This window comes from Manis pentadactyla, chromosome 16 (assembly GCF_030020395.1).
Source record: "Manis pentadactyla isolate mManPen7 chromosome 16, mManPen7.hap1, whole genome shotgun sequence".
NCBI classification, from domain to species: Eukaryota; Metazoa; Chordata; class Mammalia; order Pholidota; family Manidae; genus Manis; species Manis pentadactyla.
Genome location: NC_080034.1, coordinates 30,447,965 through 30,464,235, shown reverse-complemented (window position 1 = coordinate 30,464,235; position 16,271 = coordinate 30,447,965). Strand labels below are relative to the sequence as shown.

Here is a 16,271-nt window from a genome sequence, read left to right as displayed (position 1 = left end):
GGCTACAAAAGGTGCAACCTCACGCACAAGCAGAGCACACAAATAAGGTCGGCAGCGCATCGCCGGGAAGGCTGCGAACAATGCGCCCGCGCCCGCCGGAGCGCGGCGCCCGGGGGGACAGGGAGCGCGGGTGGGGGCCGTGGCGGAGGACCCGCCGGCCGCTGCGCTGGACACCTTACTTCCTGCTTCCCCGCCCGCGGCCAGACCCAGCTCTGCGGAGGGATATCTTTCCCCACCTCTGTCCCTCTCTCTCCCTTCCCCCGCCCTCCCCCCCTTTTTGCTTCTGCACCCCCCCTACCCCGCCTTTCTCCTTTTGCAAGAAAATAATTTGACAGTCGATTTGCTGACAGGGGAGGAATTTGCATCCCGGATTTAAAAAAAAAAAGGCCGAGAGGAGCTTGGGAACGGTTGCTAGGGGTGGGTAATGGGTGAAAAAAGGGGGGAGCCGGAGAGCGGATAAGGAGAGTTAGGGGAGGGGGCGAGGGTGGGGAGCAATGCAAAAAGGTAAGGCCAGGTTACTGCGGCTTGGCCCCGAGTGGGCTGCGGCCGGGGGAGGGGCGAGAGATACATATGTATTTCTGTCTCCCTAGCACACCCCCTTCCCTCTAAGCGATGGCTGAGAGGCGGTGCATGCAGATGGGGAGTAAGTTTCCTGAAGGGGAGGGTGGATGCACGCGCGCGGCCCCGCACTGCAAATTTCCACCGGGGAGGGAGAGTGGCTGGATGCGGAGAGTTTGGAGTTGCTTGCGGCGGAGGGCAGGAAGGGGAGCAGGGCCGGGAAAAGGGGCTGGCGGGCGCTATATCTGCGAGTAAGTTTCCAGGATCGGGAGAGCCTGCACGCTTGCTCGCTAGTAAGTTTCTGAACGGGGAGGGCGCGTGGGGAGGAGGAGCGGGAGGGGTGCATGTATGTAGAAGGGGGAGGGGGAGCAGATTTCCTGCGGGGAGGCTGAATGCATATGGAGAGTAGATTTCCTGAAGGGAGGGTGGAGGCGTAGACGGACCGAGTAAGTTTCTTGCTGGGGTGGTGGCGGAGGTGGTGGTTGGTGCTTTGGAAACCCAGAGCTTCTTACCCAGGTTGGGGGAGCACGCTGTTGGGTGGTGGTTGGGGGGCGAAAGGCCAGGTTCCCTGCTGGGGAGAGGGGCTTGCATCTGGGGAGTATGTTTCCTGGCGGAGCGATATTTGTTTACAGGCTGTGGGCAGTACTGTAAGTGAGTAGCGCTTCAAGAAGGCGGCTCTGACATAAATTAATATTGAAATTACTCCATCAGCTCTGTTCGTCCCCCATCTCACCCCCCAAGAGGAGGCTTGTCTTCTTGTCGGATTGCCCATGCACTTGTTGCAGAAACAGCCAAGGTAGGCACGAAGCTTATTAAGTTTCATTAAAAAAAAATTAGTTGGGGGATGCTCCGGGAGAAGACGGGGGAGGGGAACGGAAAAGTCTCCCCCCACTTCCTTACTTTCAGTATGTTAGCAGGGCCTTCTCTCTGCTTTCCTTCTTCCCTCTTCCCTCTGTGGGCTGCACAGCATCCCAGCAAAGGGGGTGAGGTGAGGTGGGCGCTGTAATTGGTAGCCCTGGCTTGAAGGGTGGTGGCGGTGGGGCTTGCAAAGGAAGGTTGTGATGCTATAAAGCCTTCATTCTTCGAGCCAAGAAACCGCAGGACCCTAGGGATGTGCCTTTTGGGGTTTTTGACATGATGCCTATGTGTATGTATACAGCGTCTGTGGGCTCTTCGGGGGCTGGGTAGTCCCCAGAAGTTAAAGTGGCCACCCAGATTGGTGAAATGTGTAAGGGGATAAGCCTGCCCCTTCACTTCCCAACTTCAGTTTGGGAGCCTGGGAAGTTACTGCCGGAGGTCTGAAGAAATAGATATTTAAAAAACAGCACAAACCCACTTATTCACTGGCGGAGGCTGAGAGCACCTGGCCTGCAGCCTCTGGCCAGCCCTGGGCTGGAGCATGTGCGCCTGCCATCCTTAGTTTTAAGAAAATGACTTCTGGTTCCTCCGTATGCCGTTGAGTGGGCTGTTTAGAGCAGCTTTGTGGAAGCTCTTCCACAGACTAGACGCGCCTTTGGCAAGTGAACGTGTAGAAGCGGGCTGCTAGCAGCATGGCCTGGGCTGTCTTGTGAAGTGCATGGAAGGGATGCTTAGGAATGACGGATCCAGGGGCGGCTGAAGAGTTCTTTAAAAAATGCCTCTGGAAGGCCGGCTGGGTGCACTTTTTAACAGGCCATGGCGGAGAGTGTTAAGAAAGGAGTTTTAATTTGTCTCCGTTGGTCAACCTTCTGCATCATTTACCTTTCACGATAGAAGTCCGGGGATGGAAAGGTGGTTCTAATGCCTGCTGAAAGGACAGCAAACAGGAATACTCAGTGCTTAACCAGTTAACCAGCAGCGTTTGCTTCTCCTTGCTTCTCTTTTCCTGGTTCTCCGTCCACTGGTTTCTGCAGATGAGTTGTAGGGGTTGGCTCTCAGGTACCTTGATTGTACTGGGAGTCTTAACTTTGCCAGGATAATTTTAGCACCAAGGATTCAAACCCAGACATCTTTAGTAGGGTCAGGGAGCAAACATTAGGCATGCAGTTAACTGAAGTTGATTAAGCTTTCTGTAATTCTGTAGACAGGCTCAATTCTAGCAAGGGAAAAGTGGGTTTAAAAAAGAAAGATCTCTCTGCATGTTAATGATGGACAGTGCTTTTTTTCTTCCTGTCATCAGATTTCCATATTGAGAATTTGATATTTAGCAATTTAATAGTTGAGTTAGTTGGGAATTAAACATTGTTGCTGCCTATCAAATGCTCCTAACTAGTTATTAGTTAAACAAAATTAGCTATTCTTTTTTCCTGCTGAAAATCTGAGTCTTGTTGGTGTATATGCCAGGAGGGTAAACAAAGTCTTTATGTGTGTTTATCCCAGGTTGGTGGAATTATTTACTTGCCTCCCCTTGAAGCCAAGAGCAGTCATTCAGGTTTTTTTTCTTATATTTATGAGACTTATTTTATTGTCTTGCTTTGGCCATTAATCAAATCACAGTAGCTCCCTCCTACCCCCCCTACTTTTAGCTGAGAATGTTCTTGTGGTAATAAAGGTTTGAAAGCCCATGAATCATAATTCATTTTTTTTTAAAATATTATGGTGATTGTCAGGATTTGATTTATAGGAATTGATACTGGGAGTGACACACCTCTTTGGGCCCCGCCCTTTTAGGCATGTCCATTTTTGCCAAAGGATTGTTTAGAAGCCAGCTTGACATCTCAAAACAGAGCCATTTCCCTTCTGTTTTGTGGGCATTGAGAAGATAATTTTGCAGGTTACATAGTGAACATGGTTCTTTTCACAGCTTGGTAAGCAGGTTTCCACATAGCAGTCATGTGTTAATATCACATAGTATTTATGTGAGCTTGCTGTGAAAACAGCCGTTCTGTGAACTGTGTGCAAAGTACTCAGTTTTGCCTCCTTAAACTCACTTGAGCCTGTGTGGTTTTGTGAGGTAGGAGCTTGAATTGTAAAAGAGGGGTGTGCTGCTTATGTAATAAAACATGTGGTCACAAAAACAAAGCTTATTTATAATGTAATATCTTTTTCTTCTCCTTTGATAGGTGGGTTGGTCATAACAACCAAAAAGCATTGGAGTTTTGGGAAGTACAAGGATTCTCTACAAAGTTGATTAATCAGGAGGTGATAAAATTGTCTTGCATTCCGTAGTTGGCTCAGTTTACTGTATTTGTAAAATGACAAAGAATTTTAAAGGTGGCTTGATTCTCAAGGTGGGGAAAAAATGTCCCTGAAGAGAAAAGTGGGAAGGGTACCAGCTTCTAGCCATTTCTTGGGTTTGGATTCTTTATCTTAAAAAATGCCCAATTTGATCCATGAGTTCCATCCGTCTCTGAAATTCTGTGACTTGGTTCTGTAAAGAGAGGTCTCAGGAGGCCCCGACAGTCTCTTCCTGGGCCAACCAACCGCCAAGTTGCTTCATGGACTTGAGCGAGTAGATTAACTTCTGTTTTTGTCTTCTCATGGAGAGAGTGGATTTGCACCTTCGTATTCCAAAAAGGACTCTTGAGTGGCCTGGTAATCTTGACTATCAAATGTATGGAAATACTTACAAAAGTCTCCCGCCGACCAGGAGAAAAATAGTGTGCAGTGTGCGGTTGATTTCCAATTACACGTGCTAATAGAGAGTGAGGCGCATAATCCCAGGTACCAAAAATAATTTCAGTTAATCTTGGAAGTTTCCCCTTCAGCCAGCTGGTTCCCCTGTCTGATCTGCTTGCTCAAGGCTAAGGTTAATTGAGCTGTTACTCCAAGGCAGCAGGAGGTGCTCTTGGGGAGGAATGGGATACCAGAAAGCCTAGTGTGGCTTTACCCGCTTTGTGTGGAGAATTCACATGCGGGTAATTGGGATTTGGTGGTATATTTTTGGAAGGATTCATAATAATGATACTGTATTACTTTCATTTCTGGGATACCATGTATTTCACTGTGGGCATTTTTTGGGAAGAGCTCTTGGTGTTTTTATTGACTGAACATTATATGAAAAGTGAAGATCCAGACAAGTGGCTCAGCCCCGAGGCAGTACAAATGGGTGTTGACTGTCCTGCTCTAAAAGCAGTTGAATTCAACTCACTTTCTCTTTGACGTCATAAAACTGTGTGATTTAGGGAAGAGGGAGGAGTAGAATCAGCTGGGATCTTGTGGATTAAATAATACTTCTAAATTTGCATGTTGGAGGGGAAACTGACTTTGTAAAGGGGAAACTAAAACATAGCTGATTTCTTTTATGGGGAGAGGGAGACAGCAGCTGAATTCCAATTATTGGTACACTTTTCAACAAGCTTACCTTGGCATTTTAAGGAATAATACAGTCCTAGTAACATGAGTTTGAACCTTTTGCTTTCTTAATAAATCTTTTCTTCTGGGTTCAAGAAAATACACAACAAAAAACCCCTGATATTTTCTAAGAATTTTAAGAGCTCAGGGCAGCGTACACTGTCTTCTGGTTGCTTTGGGTTTACTGAGGAAATGGATGATTTTTGCTTTTTAATACCTTGTGAGCAACAGCTAGGGGATGGGTGGGACATGCTGAACTATTGGGCTTGTTGATTCAGCAACATTCAAAAAAATCTCTTTGGATAGAGAGGTAGGGGGAAAAAGAACCTGTGTGCCTAGATGGCAGTGATAACTCTGGGCCTCTAGGAGGCTAAGTTATTTTTATAACATAGTGGGCTCTAGTTTTTTTAAATTGGTACATTCAGCGGCTACTTACTGAGCACCTACTATTTGTTATGTGTTATATTAAGGCTCTGGGAATACATTAATGACTAAAACAGACATAGTTATCTCCCTCTACCCATCCCCCACACTTGTCCCCTAGCTTGAAATCCAGAGGGGAGGCAGACATGTAAAGAAATATATATTGCAAAATGTGAAAAATGCTCTGATGAAACACAGAGCACTGACCTGGCTTGATGTAACTTAAGTAGCCTCAAAAAGCCTCTCTGACCACTGGGGGTAGGGGGAACAGACAGCACCAGGCCAAGGAGAGCCTGTATGGAAGGACTTTGGCTTGGGGGGGTGGCAATTACAGAGGCCTAAGTGGATGAGGGGGAGGGAGAGAGGGCAGCGTGAGACGATCCTGCAGGGCTCTGGGGGCCTTGGAAATGTTTGAGTTTCGCTGGAAGTGTGGTGGGAAGCCATTGAAGGTTTGCAGTGGGAAGGGGCCTTCCCTAGCTCATGCTACAGAGGATCGCAGTTTGGAGAGGAGCAGGTGTGGAATGGGGAGCAGGCGAAGTGAGGATGTGACCGGAGGTGAATGCAGGGGAGCACGTGGGTGTGAGGTGCACCTTAGAGGCAGAGGGGCAGGGCTTGCAGCTGGACTTGGTGTAGGGGGGTGAGGAAGGTTGGATCATTCTGAGGTTTCGTGAGATGGTGTTATTTGTTGAGATGGGGAAGATTGGAAGAGGGAGGGAAGCAGAATCAGGCTATTTTTGTTTGGACGCCACTAAATTTGAGATAACTCAAGGTGGAGATGGCAGCCAGGCAGTCTAATTATGGTGTCCGGCACCAGAGGAGTGGCTAGGCAAGAGATAAAAATGTAGGGGTCTTCAGCCAGGGGGTGGTACTTAGATCTAGGAAACTGGAGGAGATGCCCTAAGAAGCCTATAGAGGGAGAAGAAAGGATAGCACGCGTGCGTGCATGCATGTGTGTGTGTGTGTGTTGGGGGGGGATGGTTTAAGTATTTCATGAGGTTGATGGGGCCAGGAAAGTCACCATTGGATTTGACAAAATGGAAGCCATCAGCAACTTCGGGGAGACCAGGTTCAGTGGAGCGATGGGTTGGATTGAAGCAAGATCAGAGGGGGTTGGGAGGGGATTAGGAGGTGAGGACTGGTAATAGGACGTGTAGATAACTTTTTTGGTAAACATTTGACTGTAAAGGGAAGAGAAATGGAGTGGGAGCTGGAAGGTCGTGTGCGGACAGGGAAGGATCCTTTTTGGGGTGCTTGGCATATTCGTGTGCTGATGGGAAAGACGGTGGAGAGGGAGTGATTCTTTGAGAACAGGTCAGGTCAGCTGAGGGAAAGTCCTTAAGAATTTTGGGGAACATCTTGCCTTTGCCAGGGGAGGGGCACTCCCTCCATCCTGACTGGAGTGACTGAAGGTGTGGATGGTGCAAGGTGAGGGACCAGTAAGCTGGGCTGCCACGTGCTCTGCCTCTCAGGCTGGGGCCCATGCCCTTGGGAAGGGGTTTGGGCTCAGGACTTGACACCAGCCAGAGACTGAAAGGGTTAAGACTGCATCAGAAAATCGTACTGCATTTTTCTGAACATTTGACTGCATTACTGAGCAGTACAGAGGAAAGAGCAGATAAGTTCGCATGGGGAAGAGTCTTCAGTTTAAGTAATTTGGGCCTCCCATTAAATTTATTTGAAAACTGTGATTGGAAAAAGACAGCTGTGATTTTTCAGCCTTGTTCAAAAGTTGGTGGGCACTGTCATATTTTGAGCAAGAAGCTCCAAAAAATAAAAAAGAAGGCAAAGGTCTGCCTCTCCTTCACGCTGCCTTTCACAGAAATATGCCACCGACTGCCAGCCAGCCTCAGTGGCCCCCAGCCACTGCGTGGGAGGTGGGTGGGTGTGGAGGGAGTCGGGCCTGGGTTGGGGTGCAGCTCCATAGGTTGGCTCTGGACAAGTTGGCCTCCAAGCCTGTCTCGCATCTGTAAAAAGTGGGTGATACCATCTGTCGCCTCTCCTCTTAGAGTTGTGAGGATGGCATCAGATAATGTACGGAAAGTGCTATGTAAACTGTAAGAGGCATCGTACACAGGCAGCAGAGAGGTGAATTGATCTTCAGCCAGATCTCTCTTTCAGATATAAAACCCGACAACCAGTGAAACACTTGCTTTAATTTCCCAAAGTGTCTACTAGAAACTCTGTTCGCCATGTCCACTCCCACTCTTTTTCCCTCCTCATAGCCACTTTCTATTTGGGGTTTTCAAGTCCTCTGTGATGTGATCCCTTTAGCGAAACTGCTCTTACTGTCAGAAGGCTGGTATCAGAAATGCGGGCTGTGACATCCTAGTCAGTATTGGTTGAAACTCTCATTCCATCTTTAGAATTTGAGACCTGCCAGTGGGTTGCACCCTTTGGTGCAAAGGGCCAAAGGAACTTGGTTTGTGACCTTGGGTGCTGGGGAGCCTTGACCCTACCCAAGAAACCTGATGGTGGCCTGTTGTTCTCAGCAGGCTTTATTTGCATTCAGCATTTGTTTTGCAAATGAAGACTGTTCTATAAAGCTGAGTCTACCTAAAACCACCTTTAGTCCTGCTGTGTATGCTGGAAAGCTATTTCCAGTAAAAAAAAGTCAATGCTTGTCACTAATCGGACCTCTGGCCTCTGCCTAAGAGGGTGAGGCATTATTTATTTATTTCTAATTTAATTTTTGTTATGAAAAAACATAAAACATACACAAAAGCAGACAGATGTATAATGAACTCCCTCGTACCCACTGCGTAGATTCAGCAGTTAAGTTAGATTTTGCACTCCTGTACGTAATAGGCCTTCTTGTGTTTGTATGATAAATGCAAATTGTCAGTTTTGAGACATCGGTGGAACCGTTATCAGTTTGGTTTCATAGACGGGGAAGATAATCAATGAAGAATCAGAGAGAGAGGAAACAGATACTGTCTGTGTAAAAACTAGTGTTTACCTAGCATTTCATAGGTCCAGAGACTTTGGTGTGTCTTATTTTATCTGTGCTACAACCATGGGAGGTAGATGTTATTCTCTTTTTAGAGCTCAGGAAAGTGAGGCTCAAGAAGTAGACTTGAAAAAATGTAAGTGACTAACCCAGAGTCACGTGTCCAGCCAGCATCTAAAGCCCTGGTTTAATGCCAGAATTTGGTCTCCAAATTTCATCCAGTTTTAAAGAGCTAATGCGATACAGTATTACATGAGAATGTGGTACATGCATGTAAAGGATCATGGAAACGAAGAAGAGCATGGGTAAGTTTTGGGCTTATAACTCCAGTGACCTTAGTTGGAAGTGCTCAGATGATTTAAGGATGTTTTAGGCATTACATTAAAAAAATACCTTGAATTGTCTGGCTTATTGTGGAGCACACAGCTTTAAGGCTGCCTTGTAATTAAAGTCCAGATGTGACTTCAATAAACCACGTGGCTGTTCTCTCTCAGCTCCTCCCCTCAGCCCTGTCCCTCCTGTAGGGCCCCTCAGTGAAGGAACCTGGATAATCCGTGGTCATTTCTAGAGAGGGTGGCTTTTAGGAATCCTCCAGGCTCCTGCTTCGGACACATTGGGCCCTGAGCAGTTTGCTGTCTCGGAAGGCTTCCTGAGGGCCCATTAGGGGTCTTTGTTATAACCATGGCTGCTCTGGGAGCCTTTCCTATTCTTTGGGAAACCACTTCCAAACTAACTTTTTTGAAAGGTGTTTCTAAGAAGAAAAAGAAAAAAAAAAAGATGGAGTTGAGGCCCACAGTTTTCCTAGGAGGGCCATTTGAGTTCCCTCTGCCATCAGAGTGGGAGATACCAAACTCCCGTAAACTTCATCTCAAGGAGACCAGTTAGTATTGGGACTGTTCATTTTTCTTTGTTAATTGGGTAACACAGGAGAGCTGAGGGGTTTTTGTGGAGAACCACAGTACATAGGGGCATTTAGGGGCCTCTGTTCTTTTGAAGAGTCTGAGCCTCTTTAGAAACCAGTGTGGAATTCAAACCATTTCACTGTGCAGAAGCTCCTTCCTGAAGTCTTTCTCGAAGACTCTGTGTGCCTGGTCCTGGGCCAGGGCTATGGGGTGGGCTGGAGGTGGATACACTTGGACTCCTGCAGCCCTCAGCTCATAGGGTGCTGATGTCATACTTACATCAGGCAGGTCTTACCCCCCTTCTAGACTGCCCTGTGGAGGGCAAAGCTGGGTCATCACTCATTTTTGTACCCCCTGAACCTAGCCCAGAGTCTGGCAGCACTTAGTGCTGCATAAATGCTTACTTATTTCAGAAACAGCTGGTTGTTTTGCTTTTGTTTTGCCTCTGATTTTCTCCCCATTGCTTCTTCTTGAAGGGAGAAATCCAGGCCTCTGCCACCAGGGTCAGCTCTTGCAGCCACTGAAGGAGACCAGGCTAGGGAAACATTTCCTTCCCCCTTGTCTTCTGAGGCCTCTCGGCCTTTAGCTGGCCTGCTTTAACTGAGCTCTCAAATGCAAATGCGGCCCCATCCCCCATCCCTTTTAATAAGTGACATTTTGTTAAATCAGTTATTTGAGACCTTATCTATATTTCTGTCTGTGCTGGCTTAGTCAAAATAGGAAAGAGAGTGAATATTAGATTTCTTCACCCGCCCCCTCCTCCCTCCCATTTGAGCAACTCTACGTAATTTTTCAGATAGGGGAGGGGTGATGTGTCCTTGAAGAAGTAAATGCTGCGTGCAGAAAAAATGTGGAGGGCTTTGACTTGTAGCGAATGCTGTTTTTCAGCAGCTGTGATTTTTCCATTTTTCTTTTTCTTTCTGTTTTGATTAGTGGAACTCATTGTGCTCTGGGGTTGGGATTGCGTTGGGGGAGGGCGCAGAGGGAACAGCATTTACTGGGAGAGCTCGAGTTGGGGAGGAGGAAGGCGAGAAGGGATTTATTGAAAATATATGTCTACTTCTGCTATGATAAAGCAGCAGGCCTGTAAAAATGCAATGGGGAAATCATTATTGTGGTAATGTAGGCAGAGCTCCGCTTTCTCATTAACAGAGCTTAGCTCACTTGGAGGAGGGGGCGGCCAGGCTGCTTTGAGAGTTGGGGTATTCAATAATAGCAGAAACTCAGGGGATTGTCTCCTTCCCCCCTGCTCACCCCCTCCAGCTGCCTTCTCCTTTCTCTCTCCAGTCAGTTTGTAACCTTTATAAAGCTGCTTGTTGGATTTCATGGTCTCCATCCTCACCCCTGCCACCCCAAAATGCTGTAAGGACTGTTTAATTTTAAAAGTTAGAGGGAATTAAAATAAAATTTATCTTGGGAACTTGAGGAGAATTTTGGCTACATGTTGTGAGTCAGAGATTGGATTATATCCCTTGCATCTCAGCACCAAGAAGAGCCTATTTAGGGGCTCAGGAATTTGCATATGCGGTGGGGTGTCCAAATGAGGGTTCCACATGGCGCTAGGAGTAGCTGCTGCTTATGGAAAGCTTACGGTGTGCTTAGCCTTGTGCAGATGTGTAGTCATTTCAGCCTTACCAAAACTGTAAGAGGCAGATGCGAGACCCATTTTATACTTGAGGAAACTGAGGCTCAGGCATTTCAACACCTTGTGTAAAGATACACAGGGCTGAGTAACTGCGCTGGTTTCCAGACCCAGGACTAACTCCAAAGACTGGTTCCTGGTTATTAGCTATGATGCCTTTAAAAACTGGCTAGTCACTTTCCCTGTTCGGACCTTTGGAATCTAGGAACCTGGACAAAATAGAGGCCCCACAAGGCCTGCTGTTGGCATTAGGGGTGGAGTACACAGGGTATTCATGAGAACTTTTCCTGAGACCAGGACAAAGCTGTCCTTCTGAAGGTCAAGGTTAGAGGTTCACATCTTCGTTAGAAGAGGTCAGTGCCCCGCTGCCCCTCCCTGCCAGGCTTTGGTGACTTTGCTTTATCAAGCGTTATTTGGCTTGCTTTGGTTCATCAAGCATTATTGAGTGCCTCCCCTGTGCCAGGACTGTACCGGTGGCTGGAAGTATCAGGACCAATAAGAGAAGGAACTCAGAGTCTAATGGAGGATGGTCATGAGAACATATAAATGTGATACACAGCGATGACTGCCTAGCAAGCGACAGCATTTCACGAGTAGTAAGTGGCAGAGACTGTGTAGAGCAGCCCAGGGGAGTTGGGAGAGAGGTAGAATGTGGGCCTGGCTGTACAGGCAGGGAGGGAATAGCAGATAGCATGGTGAGTATAGGAAGCCACATAGAGTCTGGCCTTACTTCAAGGCTTCCCCGTCTAACTTCATTTTCGATCACCTTCAGTTTAACGCTCTAGAATTGTGCTGTCCAACATGGTAGCCATTAGCCATGTGTGGCTGTTTAACTTTAAGTTAATTAAAATTTAAATAAAAGATTGAGTTCCCCAGCTGCACAAGCCATATGTCACATGCTCAATAGCCACATGTGGCTAGTGCCTACCATATTGGAGGGCATAGATACAGAACACTTCCATTAGTACAGAAAGTTCTATTAGGCTATGCTGCCCACCACCTTGGCCCTGTGGTTTCTTCTGCATGGAGTGCTTCCTCCTTTGCCCCTCACCTAACTCCCTCTCCAGAAGCCTTCCCTAACCACCCCAGGCTCTGCACCACCCATCTGGATTGCAGTGATCTCTTCCTGTATCTTTCTCACCAACAGGATTTACAGCTTCTTAAGGACATGACTGGGTCTTATTCATCCTTGTGCCATGTCTTATTTATTACCTTTGTGACCCCAACATCTAGCTGGGGCCTGACACATACCAAGTTCTCAGTGACAGTTGGAGGTTGTACATCGTCTGGAGAGGTAAGAAGGGATTGGGCCGGGAGGACCTGGTACCCATGTTATGGAGCTTGACCTTGACCCTGTAAGCAGTGGGGGAGTCACTGATAGTTTAGAGTGAGGAGACGTCTATGGGGGGATGGGGTCAAGTCAGATTTATATATTACAAAGATCGCTCTGAGTGGTATGGAGCACAAGCCAGAGAAGTGAGCCTGCAGCCCAAGAGATGGGTTAGGAAAGGGTTGCAAACACAGGGTCAATAGGGCCAAAGGTCTGGATTCTGAGGCTGTGGCAGCGCTACTGAAAGAGCAGCATCACCATCTTGCCAAGACAGGGCCTGCTAACCTTTCCTCTCTGTATTTTGGGTGAGTTTCTAAGGGAAACTGCAAAAAGAATTCCCTTCCACTTCTCTGGGACCCTGGACCCCCTCCCCTCTCTGAGGCCCTTGGCCCTGTACTGGGACACACTCCCTTTCTGCTCTCTACTTTGTTGCTGGGCTGCCCTCTGTCATGCCCCTCTCCTGCCAGGTGCTCATCTGTTGGTCTGACCCTTTATCATCCCGTGGCTAAACCCTTGTGATGGAATCAGAAGCTCAGAACACAGAGGCTGGATGGAGTTCCAGGCTGTTGTCTTCTTCCACTCTTGCCAGGTTCTTCTCTGAGGACACTTTTAAGGGCCTGAACTTAAGCTTGTTGAGAGTTTTAAAAAGGAGTCTGGAAGTAACTAGTTCAATCTAGTCTCTTTGAAGTAGTTAAAAGGAACCAGAATGGTGGAATTTAGAGAAGCATAAAAGGATTATTTGCTTTAGGAAAGTGAAGCAGTGTTCTCTGGCCATGGGGACCTCACATTGTGCACATTGGGGATAGGGTACCTTTCAAAATGTAGCAGCTATCTGCTAACTGCGGACACAGGCCATATATTACCTCCTTAATCCTCAAAGCAACTCCATGAGGAAGGCATTGTTATCCCCATTATACAGGTGAGAAAATGGAAGCACAAAGGGACGAAGAGGCTTGCTCAAGGTTTCATGGCTAGTAAATTACAGAGCAGGGATTGAAACCCAGGAACTCAGACCGAGGTAAAAAGCAGGTGCTTTCCCACTTCCTCGTCCTGCCTCCCATTAACCTTAACAGTCAGTGTGGCCTGAGTTCTACTCAGAAATACGGCTGTAATAATACAATGGAAGGGACCCCATACTGACTCTTCTGGGGTGTTCTCAGACAGCAGTCTAATTCTCAGAGCCTTGTTTTCCTTGAGCTCAGTATCTTTACTTTTACTAGCTAAACAGGTTTATTTTGAGAATCAAAGGAGATAAATGATGCAAAAGTGCTTGGAGAAATACAAAGCCATATTCTTCATGCTTCTGCATAATTGTTTTCTGAAGGGATGAAGCCCTGTGGGGTTTGGGTTCCAGTGCTGTATGTGGGTTTTGGGCATGATGTGTGTGTGGGTCACACAAATCTGCACTGGTAGCTTCCAGAAGTGCTTGGGCATGGACTTGCTTTCAGGTTCCCCCCCCAACCAAGTTGTTCAACATGATTTGGGGGAATGGTTGGTGGCTGGGTGCATGTTGGATGGTCCTTTGACCAGAGCCTGGAGTGCTATGCATGACCTTGAGAAAGTCACTTCACTTTCTCCTTTTCCTGAGATGGTCATATCTACCCGGATGGGTCATTTTGAAGATTAATGGCAGAATATATGTAAAAATCAGCACTTTGTCAGCCAGATAGTGACATGTTTGTGCAGTAGAAGTCGTGCACTCTGGAGTCTGTTGAGCATACTGTCGATCTGTCCCTTTTCATGGTCAGAATATCATGGTTCAGATTTACGCCATGTTCTGCTTTTAAGACCTGAAGAAGGCAAGATTCAAAACTCCATTGGAGCTAAGATTTTTTTCACTGAAATTGTGTAAATGGTGAGTGAAAGTTCATAAAACTTTTTTTTTTTTTGGCAAAGGAGACTGCAAATAGTACATGGTGATTTCAGAGAATTTGGAAAATACTGATAGGAATAAGGAAGAAAATAAAAATTGTCTTTAATTCCTTCCTGTTCACATTTTAATAATTTCCTTCCAGTTTTTTTTTCAGGCAGTATAGTCTGATGATTAAGAGTATTAGCTCTGGAGTCAGGCTGCCTGGGTTTGAATCCAGGATCTTATACTCATGGGAAATAACAATAACCTGTTGGGCTGGGTGAGATGAAATGAGGTGATACATGCAAAGCATGTGGGACTGTGCCTGCCAGATAGTAAGTTCTCAATACACATTAGCTAGGATATTATGCTTTAAAAGATTATTGAAGTTATTTTGAGTGTGCTTTAATTAGTATCTTGTTCATTATTCTTTGGAAATTTTTTTTCTTAAATACTTGTTTAAGAATTTAAACATCCTCTCATGGATTCTGTGTTAAACAAATATTTATAGAGAACCTACTGTGTACCAGGTACTGGGTCCCCAAGTTCATTTAACTGGTTCCTCTTATTAGGAATTAAGTTTATTATTTCTGGCTATCATAAATAATGTTTTGATGAATATCCTTGTACATAAAACTTTAATCACATCTCAGATTAGGTTAAATTCCTGGAAAGGAGGATTACTGTCTTAATGACAGTGGGCATTTTTTGGGTAATATATTCCTACACATTCTTCACAAATTTTTAAAAATTAGTTTTCATTTGTAGTACTGACATGTGAGAGTACCCACCTCACCTCATCAGCTCTAATATTCTTGTTTTTAAGAAAATAGTAATTCTCATGTAGCATGGATTGCCCTCAAAATAATATACATTATTTCTCTGGGGCTCAATTTTTTCTTGCTGCAAGATGGAGTACAAATGTATCTTGCATGCTGACTGTAATTTGTTACGTTAGCAAGGTCTTTGGATTTCTGTTGTGGAAAGGCTATACAAATGACCTGCATTATTATTAAATGTGATTTTTTTTTTCTGCCAAGTTAAAATTTCTTCCTGCTTGTTAAGAAGACTTTATAGGAGCGCTGTCTCACCACACACAGTGTGTGAGCAGTCATTCTCTGCCCAGGACACAGGATATGTCAGATAACTGGTCTGTATTGGCAGGCGGACAGCATTCTTCATTTGTACAAATAAATGTTGCTAATAATTGACTGTAGAATTACAGGGTCTCTAAGTTTCTAGAAATCTGTTTGTTTTGAAACTTCATAAGAAAATGAAGGCTACTTTCACCTCCTGGCGAGAATAAGAAAATACTGTTCTAGTTTGGTATGAAACCAAATATTAAGAAAAAAGTTGATCTACCAGAAATGCTGAAAGACTGAAGACAGTGAAAACCAGTCATCATTCCATCTAGATAGAACCTCTGTTTTACAAAGATGCTGTGTTTGTTCTTTTCTAGTGTTTTTTACAGTATATATGTCTCTGCATTTTTGGAGGCTTTCTGTGTGATTTTTTTTTTTGTATTTTTTTTTTCTGGAGCTAATCCTCAATCAATACTTTAACCTCCTAGACAATGCAAGCTACTCACCACACTTAGATTCCTTTTACCTCTTCTATTGCCCTTTGGGGTCTTGTGATTTAAATCTTTATATATGAAACCCTACATGATACTGTTTTAAAAAGTCAATAGTAACTTAGACTAATCCATACATTTGCTCTTTTTGGTGTTCTTCTTGTATAACCACACTAATGCTCCTCTTTCAGATTAATTTCCTTCTGTCTGAAGAACTCCCTTTAGGTGTGTGTGTGTGTGTGTTTGTATGGTGAAGGGGTGTCTGCTGGTGTCACAATTCTCCAAGGTTTTGTTTGAATGTTTTTTTTCATCATATTTGGAGGATATTTTCACTGGGTATAGAATTCTAGCTTGTCTTTAAAAAAAATCCTTTAAAGATACTGTACCATTGTCTTCTGGCTTCTTTCATTTCTGTTAAAAGTCATCTGTCAGTTTTATTGTGGTTCTTTTGAAAGTAACATTTTTTTAATCTCTTTTTTTTTAAGCAGTATTACTGTGATGCACATCAATATAGTTCTCTTTGTATGTATCCCTGTGGAGTTTGGAGAGCTACAATTCTGGCTTGATTTTTTAAAAAATCATTTTTAGAAAATCCTTGGGAAATTCTATGCAGATATGGTTTTTGCACAATTACTTCTTTTCTTCCCTCAGATTCCACATATGTTAGACTCTTTTGTGATATCCTACATGTTCCTGAAGCTTGTGTTTGTATTTTCTGTGCTTCAGTATGAATATTTTTTTCTACTGACCTATCTTCCAGTTTATTAATCAT

At 45.2% G+C, this 16,271-nt stretch overlaps 1 protein-coding gene across 15 annotated transcripts in view; it reads left to right on the top strand.

Moving 5' to 3' along the window:
* Positions 1–324: 324 nt before the first annotated feature.
* TRERF1 (transcriptional regulating factor 1) overlaps positions 325–16,271 on the top strand; it is a 186,146-nt gene continuing 170,199 nt past the window's right edge. For 6 of the 15 annotated variants that reach the window (XM_057494110.1, XM_057494109.1, XM_057494106.1 and 3 more), the window contains exons 1-2: positions 672–851; positions 1,270–1,354. The gene's annotated coding sequence lies outside the window, so the exon portion shown is untranslated. Of the gene's footprint in view, positions 418–520; positions 644–669; positions 852–927; positions 1,005–1,269; positions 1,355–16,271 lie in introns of those variants that run through there. The other 9 variants (XM_057494108.1, XM_057494105.1, XM_057494102.1 and 6 more) reach the window with 6 other exon arrangements.